Source organism: Cucurbita moschata, unplaced genomic scaffold, assembly GCF_002738365.1.
Source record: "Cucurbita moschata cultivar Rifu unplaced genomic scaffold, Cmos_1.0 Cmo_Scf00092, whole genome shotgun sequence".
NCBI lineage: Eukaryota > Viridiplantae > Streptophyta > Magnoliopsida > Cucurbitales > Cucurbitaceae > Cucurbita > Cucurbita moschata.
Window position 1 is genome coordinate 153,295 of NW_019268608.1, and position 11,510 is coordinate 164,804.

General features: G+C 36.4%; 1 non-coding gene across 1 annotated transcript; it reads right to left on the reverse strand.

The window, feature by feature from the left end:
- Positions 1-8,059: 8,059 nt before the first annotated feature.
- Positions 8,060-8,131, reverse strand: TRNAP-AGG. Its single transcript has one exon. It is a non-coding gene; the product is annotated as a tRNA-Pro (tRNA).
- Between the last annotated feature and the right edge of the window lie 3,379 nt (positions 8,132-11,510).

An 11,510-nucleotide genomic window follows, 5' to 3' on the forward strand; every position in this document is an offset into this window, starting at 1 on the left:
TGCATATTATGTCATAAATAAGGAAATATTGAATAGAAATAAAATATTAATAATAAATAGTTTCTTTTGGAGATGCGAGGTATCGATCCTCGTACTTCTCGTATGCTAAACCGTACCTCTCGTATGCTAAACCGTACCTCTCGCATCCTAAGCGAAGCTACATCCCCACAATTCTTGCATCACAAAACCCTAAATTTTCCATCATCAATAATAGTGAAAATGAAGAAATATCGCTACTCAACCTGTCATGAATAAGGAAAAATTGAAAAGAAATAATTTTCAATAATATATTTAATAACATAGTTTTATTTTGGAGATGCGTGGTATCTATCCCCGTACCTCTCGCATGCAAAGCAAGCGGTCTACCATTTGAGCTACATCCCCACGATTCTTATGTTACAAAATCCTAAACGTCTCGTCATCAATAATAGTGACATGAAAAACTATCCCTACTCATTATGTCGTAAATAAGAAAAAATTGAAAAGAAATAATATATTTAGTGATCGATTCATTTGGAGATGCAAGATATCAACCCCGTACTTTCCACATTGGAAGCGAGCGCTCTACCATCTGAGCTACATCCCCACGATTCTTACATTAAAAAATCCTAAACCTCTCGTCATCAGTAATTGTGAATGGAAAATATCTCCGCTCTTTATTTCATAAATAAGGAAAGATGTAATAGAAATAAAATATTAATAACATAGTTTACATATGTGTCACTTGTGTTATTTTAATGTATTTATTTACTTGGTAAATGTCTTTCATACCACTAGACCAAATGCCCTTGTTATACCACTTGAAACGTATGTATGAAGCCTTGGGATGGGATGTTAAGAAAGACTATGAGTATTAAGAGCATGGTGGTAAGTATAAAATGTCGAATATGAAGTCCTTAGATAAGAAGAGATTTAGACATAGGGGCATTTCAAGAATTGAACTCAAAACCTCTTGCACCCCCAGTGAGAATCATACCACTAAACCAAATGCCTTTTCTTGAACACCTAATATTTTTAGCTTCTACTCAAATATATTTTTCTCTTAGTAGTTGGAGGGCTATAAAACGAAAAGTTGAATTGTTATAATATACCAGGGTTATCAAATAAACCAAAAACCCAACAAAAGAAACAAACTAATCAATTTTGGTTGGATTGATTCGGTTCAGTTCATCAGTTTGTTTGATTTAATTTTTCTATTTTGCCTCGTATGACAAGAAAATAAAGTTGTATTGAATGCACCTTAGTTTCATTTATGACAAACTCATATGAAACATAATTGCATTAATAGTACTCGAGTTGGAGTCTATAAGCATTTCATGAACTTCAGTGCAATTCATGCTTCATTAAAGATGAGATGAACTTTAGTTATGTAGGGGAACTTTAAATTGCTTCATGTGGAGCTTCAATTACTATATGTTAGTTACAATCTTTAGGATTGACTAATTGGACAGGAATTCATGGATTTAGGGAAATTTTTTTATGTAATTATCAACTACAACTTATGTTTTCAAATTTTTAGGACATAATTTAGGTAGTTGTTTTTATGAGTCGTAAACTTGTTTCTTTGCAAAATATGGATTTAGTTGAACTATTATTATCGATAAGATGGAGAAAGAAATTGTCTTTGAATTGACTAATAGACCTAGGTTCATCGTTGTTGTCTTTTAACTTGTGATTTTGAAAAAAGCTTAACTGATATGAACTGTCATGTCACAAGAACTTTTAAATCAAGAATATACCCTACACATCATTCAAGATGGCAATAAAATGGAGTTAAATTGAACGCACTTTACTTTCATGTTTGGCGTGTTCAAGATAAAACATAATTGTATTATTGATATTGAGTCTGGAGTCTATAAGAATTTAATGATCTTAAGAGAAATTCCTGTTTTATTAGAGGATACCAACTTTATTTAAGGTACTAGGAGTTCAAGAATCTCCATTTGAATTTGGTTAAGGAATAGTAAGATTTGAAAGTTTTGAATTCTAAACCAAATTTGTACCTAATTATTTCTTTTTATGACTAATTATAAATTAAGAGAAAAATATTTTTGTAAAGATAGATATATCTCTAAAACTTTCATGACGAAACCATGTTTAGACTAGCAGTTTAAAGTCAGGAGATGCGGTCATAGGTGTGATTATTTTTTATGGGTTCGTAATAGAACTTACCGTTGAGATGAAGGAGCCTTCAAATGTTGTGAACTCGCAGATGGGTTAATTTACTTTTATTTTTATTTGTTTTCACTCTCAATTTTAGTTTCTATTTGAGTTTTGAACCCTTGAAATTTGGGTTGTGACACATTGGTACCAGAGCAGCCAGATTTTAAATTATATAGATTTTTTCTTAAGATAAAGAGCCGTATATCTCTATGACTCAGCTTGATGTCACGTCTCTCTGCGACCAAGTAATAAAATGTCCCTGGACGTTAAAGAGTGAACGTTAACTATATAAGACAATAATGGATCAACGTTATAGTGTCTAGATATGGTGAGGAGGAAAAGAGTGGTCATGAGATATCTTACTAGCCATAGGAAAACAGAGAGTTGCCGTTGCACAGTGCGAGACATCTATCCATGAAATTTTGGTACTAGAAATGAAGAAACTGGAGATGGTCCCCAAACGGGACCATTTCGAATCGCAATTTCTTTGGTTCCCTGGCAGCGTCAACCAAATTAACCCTACGGCGTGACAATCCTTGAGCTTCCACTCCACTGTGGTCATGGTATCCAGCTTCACCCTCATAATGGGTTCCTGAATATTTTTCTCGTATAGATAATCTTCAATCTGCATCTTCTAGAAACTGATATCGAATCCATCAAACTTTTCAATTCCAGTTTTTGAACTTTCCATCTTCACAGATCGTGGTGAATCTCTCCTCGCTCTGATACTAGTTATTAGAATCACACAACAGCGCACACACTTGATCTAAATGAACACAAAGAACATGATAGAGAAAATGTAAGAAGAAATATTGACCAATGGTTTTGTATTAATGACTTTAGGTATGCAAAGAGAGGATATGGAGAAAGAGAAATGTACATTTAGGAAGCACTGACTAATGGGTATACATATTATTTCAGTTTATTATATATAGATAGTCAGGGATTGACATCCTGCTAGAACACAAAGTCATTTACATGTCCCTAGCAAAATGTCTAGTAGTAACGGAGTCTAACCCAACGATCATTCAGACAAACATCCATCAACCAAGAGGGGTGAAAATGATTACGATAGTACAGTTTAGAAAGAATCTTAGCCATGTTGAATCTACACTTGCTGCCATTGTTGTATTTACCTTAACAAAAACTTTATTGCCACTACATGAACACCATCACCTAAAACAAGAAGGTCAGATATTGGGTTTAACCCCACCAAGAGAGATAAATCACAAGATTAGTTTTATGTCACCTACCACAAATAGATGTCATACAGCTCAGCTTGAGCTAGTTGAATTCTACAAATAGCAAAATGGCATGTTCACAGTCGGGTTTATTTGACCTGCAAAGGCTCGTGTAAGTGATCACTCAAATGCTTGGCAAAGACACCAAGCCAACACCTCTACTGAAGAAGGGAGACAAAAACAAACCACTGAAGCAACACATGTTCACGCAGAAATACCATCCAGACGGATGAAGAGAAGGATCGACCACGATAATTTCAAAGCAAATAGAGAGTTATGATAAGTTAAGGTCAGATCAACTTTGAGTTCAAAGCAACAAGAACCAAAGACTGGTTCGAAAATTCTATGGACTAGTCAAAGTTGTCCACAAGATTAGGAAGACATCATATAGGATCCAATTGCTCCTATGGATACAGACTAACCCTGTTGTCCATGTCAGTAACTTGAAACGTTATTATTCCGACCAAGAAAACATCAAGTAAAAGCAGGTGGTATGACGTCATGCAAAGAAGAAATTGTTTCAAGCGAAGAAAGTAGGAAAGATACGAACAGAGAAGACTTGAAGAGTTAATAAACCGAGAAGTGATTTTCAACAGCTCCTAGTAGGTTGGAAAAGACTCCTCAATACTGAGATCAACTAGAAGCGCGTCGCGAGACCTAAAGTCAGCCTCATCCTACAACGTTGAGTTTATGAAGAGCCGGTTGATAGAGATATTGACAAATTGTATAAGGGCAGATGTCGCGGTCATGATTGGCCAAGGCATGTTGCCTGTGGCTGCATGTTAGATGTCTCAGCTATTCTTGTAAACGATTTGTGGTTCATGGTGGCATGCTCATTTCAAACCCCTTTTACTTGCTTTCATCTTAGATAGGCCTTTACTATTATTGTTGTGCCAATACGGGGTGTATGATTAGTCCTCAAAATCATATCTACACCAATCAGGACTAAAATGTCCCAAAATGTACTATAGGAGAACGTGACCAATTGTTGTTTCTTCACTTCTAGCTTATAACATTGCTTTATTTGAAATTATTTTTAACGTATTTCCTCACTCACGTTTTTTAAAATATTTCTTCTAAACGTGATTCGAGCATACACTGCTATGTTCGTTCAATCTTAATTTTGCATGGTTGACTTGTTCATTGGATTAGAACAATTTTCACATAATCATTGTCTCACTACTACAAGCGTGCGATTGTGACACTTGTCTTCCGTTCAGTTGTGGGCCGCATCTTGTGACTAGTTACGTGAGTTTGGCCTAGAGAATACGTGTAGGTTGAAAAAGAAATGGTTGGATGCATACTTCGAATAAGGGCTGGGCCATGGAAGGTTTGTTTTTTTTACCACATATGGACTTTGGGCTAGTGAGTCTTAAATTTGGGTTCGTTTGAAAAATTTTGGTTCGTTCTTCCTTGCACGACTCACTCCTATTCTCTATTCTGCCTCTTCTTGCTCTCTGAAACTTCTTTAAAGGCTATTGTTCACCGATTATTTGGGAGCATCTTCCTTAAAAGGATTGTGACCACAGATGATCTATGTAGAAAATTTGTACCCTCTTTTCTAAAAGCTTTAGCGAACAACATACCTAAAACAAATCACTAAACAGACTGCGCTACACCTCTTCTCACCCCCCGGAGCATATGGATCCACCCAATCGATGAACACTCAAACCAAACTCGCCCATCCTTTTTGGCACAGGGACGCAAGAACCAATCCAAGTAATCTACAGTGGGGAGACCCCTTAAAGCAACAAGCGAGAATGGCTAGGTTGATAGCAGGGTTAAAGAAAAGGCGAGTATGAAAAGACGTATCGTGTAACCGTCCCTGTAAGCAACTTCATTCTTTCTTGATCTATGATCCGACTTTATGAAAAAAATCAGTCTTTCGGCTGAAAGTGTGACTCTTGGGTATGGATAAGCAGGACCTCTTGGTTCGGGGAAAACTGGAGATGTTGGCTAAGAAAGCTAAGCAGGCAAGTATAGGACGGACAAAATGCACATACAAATTGATTGACATGATCCCTCTCCCTCTCTCTTTGGCTAGTTGGCTAGTTGCACGATAAGCGGGAAAGCATATCAGGTAGGGAAAGAAAGGCTGCTCGATCTCCTGTAAGGCCAACCCTCAACGGCAAGCTCACCAGGAAATGCTATAAGTCCGATAGAAATCCAAACTTTCGTCTACTAAGGACCAGGAAGCTCTTGGAGGAGCAAACATGAAATGAGAAATACATTCGTTTACGACAACTAATAGATAGCGAACCTTTTGGTAGAAACTGAATGATCCCTTGGCTCGGGCAAGAAAAGGAAAAGGTAGTCGTACTCCTACTTTTTTCGTCGGACGATAGAAAAGTTTGAGCTGAAAGATTGAATCACACCTGTTAAGAAAGGTGGGCTTAGCAGGTTTTTCCAAATGTATAAACAAAAAGAGGAAGCAACCGGTCCTAAAGAGGATATCGATACGCATACATTCTCGCATGGAAAAACCTAGCTGAACCGGATCAAGGGTCCTAACTTAGTCCGACTGACCTTCTTTGGCTGGCCCCCGCCCTTGTAACAAGGTCAACCCGTACGTGCTCTTTCCTTTCGTTCAGCAAGATAGCTTACCAGCTCTTTCGGCTTATAGCAGCAGTATGAAAAGTGGAATCCTCATTCTGAGTCGAGTCCGCATTGCCATACGAATCGACATCGGTCAAACCAAGATCTCCTATTTTTTCTTTAATGAAAGCGGATCTAACAGTTTCGATAAAACCAACATCTTCTAAAGAAGGAGTCGTTCTGCCTTGATCATTGTGGACATATGCAGCTCCCGCTTTACCTTTGCCTACCGTGAAAAGGAAAGTTCCCTCACAGTAGGCCCTCCCAGCTCCTGAACGTCTTTCTATCAATTGAGAGAGGTATAGAATAGTACAAGAAACCAACAAGACAAGAATTGACTCATAAGATGGGCGATCAGGGAAACGATTTCATTTGTGTTATCCGCCAAGGAAATGATCAAGGAATTCAAATCCTGAATAAAGTACTGTAGGCAAGCGAAGCTTTTGAAAATGAAAGCGTGTAGAACTCATATCCACTTTCTCTTCGATTCGTAAACTTTGGATCTGATCTTCCTTTCCTCTCTGGGTGATTGAGAGACAATTTTGGCCTGGCGTGCATCCGATTTGGTCAACAATAAGGTACAAAGTGGATTGATTAAATGGGCTTGAAGTTCCATTATCGTTAGGTCGAAGATCTCTACTAGGTTTAGTGCACTTTGGTAGTTGCGAATGTTGACGTAATCGAATGTCTTTCTCATTCAACATTCTCTCTTACCAAGCACTCATACCCGCCAGGGTTGAGGAGACAGTCCATGAGCTAATTGGGTTTCGAGATTGCGTATACGCGAAAAGAGCTTGCTTTCGACTTTCTCCTCGACGTTTTGTGCCCGGTTCTAGTTCAGGAAAGGGTCTGATCTCTTTCATTGGAGCACATTGATGCCGAAGGAGTCTTCGGAACCGGTGGAGAGGCTATGATGACTTCAAGCTATTCAAATAGCATGACTGATACTACAAAGAAAGGGTATCTAAGTCACACTAGTGGAATAGCTTTTTCATAATAATTATTTCGATATATGATACAAACAACCTGCCTGATGACTGATAAGGTAAGGGGTTTCAAAAGACAAAAGAATGACAATTCTACGTGTGCTTTTTTTTTTTTCAGTGTGCGCGGTTCGCCTGCCTTCCTGACCACGGATAGGCTATGGGGCTTTGCACTTCGGCCCATGGGAATACCACATCAAGGTGACAGGATTCGAACCTATGGCTCTTTGAAACTTCTTCATCGGTTATGAAAAGTTCCTAGAAAGAATGAACAATTTGTGTAATGCTCTTTTTGAAGTCGGGCTCGAGATGGTCTTTATTCTTCCAAGAATATGTTTCATTCTCTATTCTCATGTTCTTGGTTCAATGTTTAAAAATCACATTTTAAATCATATTATCTTGCTTAATTCATTTTGATATAATATTGTTGGGGGCATTTTGAGAATTGAACTTGAGACCTCTCACACCCAAAACAATAATCATACCACTTAGACCAAATGTCATTGTAGTCGATCTTTAATTCTTAGTTGCTAGTCTATATATGAAATTTATTTAAGTTGAAGCAATGCACACGCATTCCTTTGGGTTAGGCCCATTGAAAACTATTTTATTTTTTTATTTTTTTTCCTTTCAAAATTGTGCTTTGTTTTCTTTTGGAGGGGCATTTCGAGAATTGAACTCAAGACCTCTTGCACCCAAAGCAAGAATCATACCACTATAACAAATGCCCTTATAATGGACCATATATTAAGTTGTTTATGGAATGTATCATCATTATTTCATTTATTTACTTTGTTAATGAAATCCATGAGCAATTATTATTATATCTTTTAGATCTAGACCGCTGTTAAATTATTTACATAGGGTTTACGATAATTACTATAGAGAGAAGAAAAAAAGAATAAAAGTAGTGTAAAAAGATAATTACTGTACAAAGAAGAAAAAAGAATAAAAGTAGTGTAAAAAGATAATTAGTGTAGAAAGAAGAAAAAAGAAAGAAGAAAAAAGTAACACAAGTAGTATTTAATGATGTAGTACTTGCTTTCTCTGAGGCTCATCTTTTGATATATGAACATAGGGCCATTCCAAGAATTGAACTTGGGACCTCTCGCACCCTAAGTGAGAATCATACCACTAGACCAAATGCCCTTTCTAAAAAAAATACAACATTTTTAATCCCTACTCAATATATTTTTTTCTCTCACAAGTTTGAAATCTATTTTCATGGGCAGTTGGACTATAAAACAAAAATTTGATGGTCTAGTATTTTACTTGTAAGTAACGCATGTAATATTGAATTGTTCTACTATGCAAGTGTTATCAAATAAACTACAACCCAACAAATGAATCAAACTAATCAGTTTGGGTAGGGTTGGATTTATTCGGCTCCGTTCATCAGTTTGTTTGATTTAATTCTTCTATTTTGCTTACAAGAAAATGAAGGTTTTTTGAATGTACCATAGTTTGATTTATGACAAACTTATATGAAATATAATTGCATTAATAGTACTAAGAGTTGGAGTCTATAAACATTTCATGAACTTAAGTGCAACTCACGCTTCATTAAAGACAGATAAACTTTAGTTAAGTAGCTGGAACTTTAAATTACTNCACTTAGACCAAATGTCATTGTAGTCGATCTTTAATTCTTAGTTGCTAGTCTATATATGAAATTTATTTAAGTTGAAGCAATGCACACGCATTCCTTTGGGTTAGGCCCATTGAAAACTATTTTATTTTTTTATTTTTTTTCCTTTCAAAATTGTGCTTTGTTTTCTTTTGGAGGGGCATTTCGAGAATTGAACTCAAGACCTCTTGCACCCAAAGCAAGAATCATACCACTATAACAAATGCCCTTATAATGGACCATATATTAAGTTGTTTATGGAATGTATCATCATTATTTCATTTATTTACTTTGTTAATGAAATCCATGAGCAATTATTATTATATCTTTTAGATCTAGACCGCTGTTAAATTATTTACATAGGGTTTACGATAATTACTNTATGTTGTATGGCAATAAAATTTGTTTAGATGAAATTTTAGTTAAAGTTGCATATTTTACTTCTTGCCAGTAAAAAATTTGTTTCTTAGCATAATATGAATTTAGTTGCAGAGTTATTACGAATAAGATGGAGAAAGAAATTTTCTTTAAAATAATAAACAGACAAGTACATCTTTGTTTTTGTCTAATTGTAATTTTGCAAAAAGCTTAACTAATATGAAATATCAAGGTAAATCAAGAATATATCCTACACGTCATTCAAGATGACAATAAAATGGAGTTAAATTGAACGCAGTTTTAGTTTCATGTTAGCAGGTTCAAGATGAAGCATAATTGTATTAATGATATAAAGGGAAATTCTTGTTTTATTAGAAGAGACCAACTTCATTTAAGGTACTAGGAGTTTAAACTACTCCATCACAATGATTACAAATTTAGGGTTGGCTACTTGGACATCAATTATCAACTTTAGGTTATAATTTAGGTAGTAGCCATTATAATATTAATGAGCAAAAGAGCTACAATTCTTCCATGGACCATATGTGTTATAGTTAAATGAATATATATATATATTATGTATGTCGAGGTTTGGGTAAAGCACAAAGTAGTAAAGAACACCATTGTCAACTCTAGAGCCAACCACAACTCATGATGGAGACCGATGCAAAATATTTTAACATGCTTTGGCATCAAGATACAGGAAAGATGAACGCCATCAAATTGGAAGCTTTACCTGTCTTAAGAGTCATAATGAGAACTCTAATCAAGCTGGAGCCTTGGACTAGGCAAATTGTTTAGTGATAGTTGAAATGGATGACTTCGACATCGTGTTAGGAATGAACGTCCTGCTGAAACACAAAATCAGTTACATGCCCCTAGAAAAATGTCTAGTAGTAATGGAGTCTAATCCGACGATCATTCAGAAAAAAATCCATCAACCAAGAGGGTTGAAAATGATGTCGATACTACAGTTGAGAAAGAATCATAGCCATGATGAATCTACGCTTGCTGCTATTGTTGTAATTGAAAAGGGGAGCTCGAGTGAGCCAACCTCAATAGAAACCTTGTTGCCACTACATGAACACCACGACGCAAACAAGGTCAGATAATGGATTTATCCCCACCAGGAGAGACAAAAACAAGGTCAGATACTGAAGAAGGGAGCCAAAAACAAATCACTGAAGCAACACATGTTCACATAGAAATATCATCTAGACATATGAAGAGAAGGGTCAGTCTGAAGCGTCAACCAGAACCAAAGACTTGTGTGAAAATACTATGGACTAGTTAAAATTATCCATAAGATTACGAAGACATCATATAGAATCCAATTGCTCTTATGGATGTGGACTAACCTTGTTGTCCACGTTAGTAACTTGAAACGTTATTATTTCGACCAAGAAGACATCAAGTAGAAGCAAGTGGTATGACGTCATACAAATAAGAAAAAGTTTCAAGTGAAGAAAGTAGGGAAGACACGAACATAGAAGACATGAAGACTCAACAAACCGAGAAGTGATTTTCAACAGCACCTAGTAGGTTGGAAGAGACTCCTCATTATGAGATCAGCTAGAAGTGCATCGAGAGACCTAAAGTCAGCCTCATCCAATAAATTGTGTGGGGGCAGATGTCACAGTCATGATTGCCCAAGGCGTGTTGCTTGTGGTTGCATGTTGCATGTCTCAACAATTCTTGTAGACGATTTGTTGTCCAAGGCGGTTATTTGGGCAATGTTATTGTTTACCGATTATTTGGGTGACATGCCTTGAGCAATCATGACCGCCTCATATAGTGGGTTATTTTAATGTTACTTAAATTTTGAGCTATTTAATCGGTTCAGGGTCTTAACTCACGGTTCTTTGGGTTTTTCTTTCATATATCCTTAATTCATACTTGGTTTAGGGTTCATATGAAAATTCAAGCGATTTCTACAAGTATTTCTTAACAAAAAGTCCAAGGTGGCTACTTGCCTCGTCGTCGACATTTGGGACGTCCATTCTTGAGCTTTCAGTATCTGAATTACTTCAAATTTCCTTCCACGTACTCCTTATTGTGTCTAATTTCTGAAACCATAAGGTTTTCTATGAGAATTGGTCTGAAATGGGGTTAAAATTGAGAAAACCCAAGAAAATGTCAAATTTTGAGTTGACTTGGAAAGTTCAATTGAACTGGCCATATCATCATTTTCTTCCTCTAAACAGGAAGAAGATGCCCATTTTTCGCATTGCCGCCATCTGAAACTCGGCCTGTAAAGCCACATTTACAGCATTTCTCTCCTCGATTTCTTCGTGAAACTTAAAGATGGGTATTACAAGAAAGGGCTAGGGATTGATTTGATACCTTCTCATGGATCGTAGCCTAAGATATTCGCTTCGAAAGTTCATCTAAAATCTAATTTATCGCTGGAGATAAAACAAAGGATTTCTTATTGGGTAGCCGATTCTAAGGGTTTCAAGGCCCTATTTCTTCATTGAACCTCTTCCATTTCCTTTCTTCAGGCTAAAGGAATTGGTTTGGAGG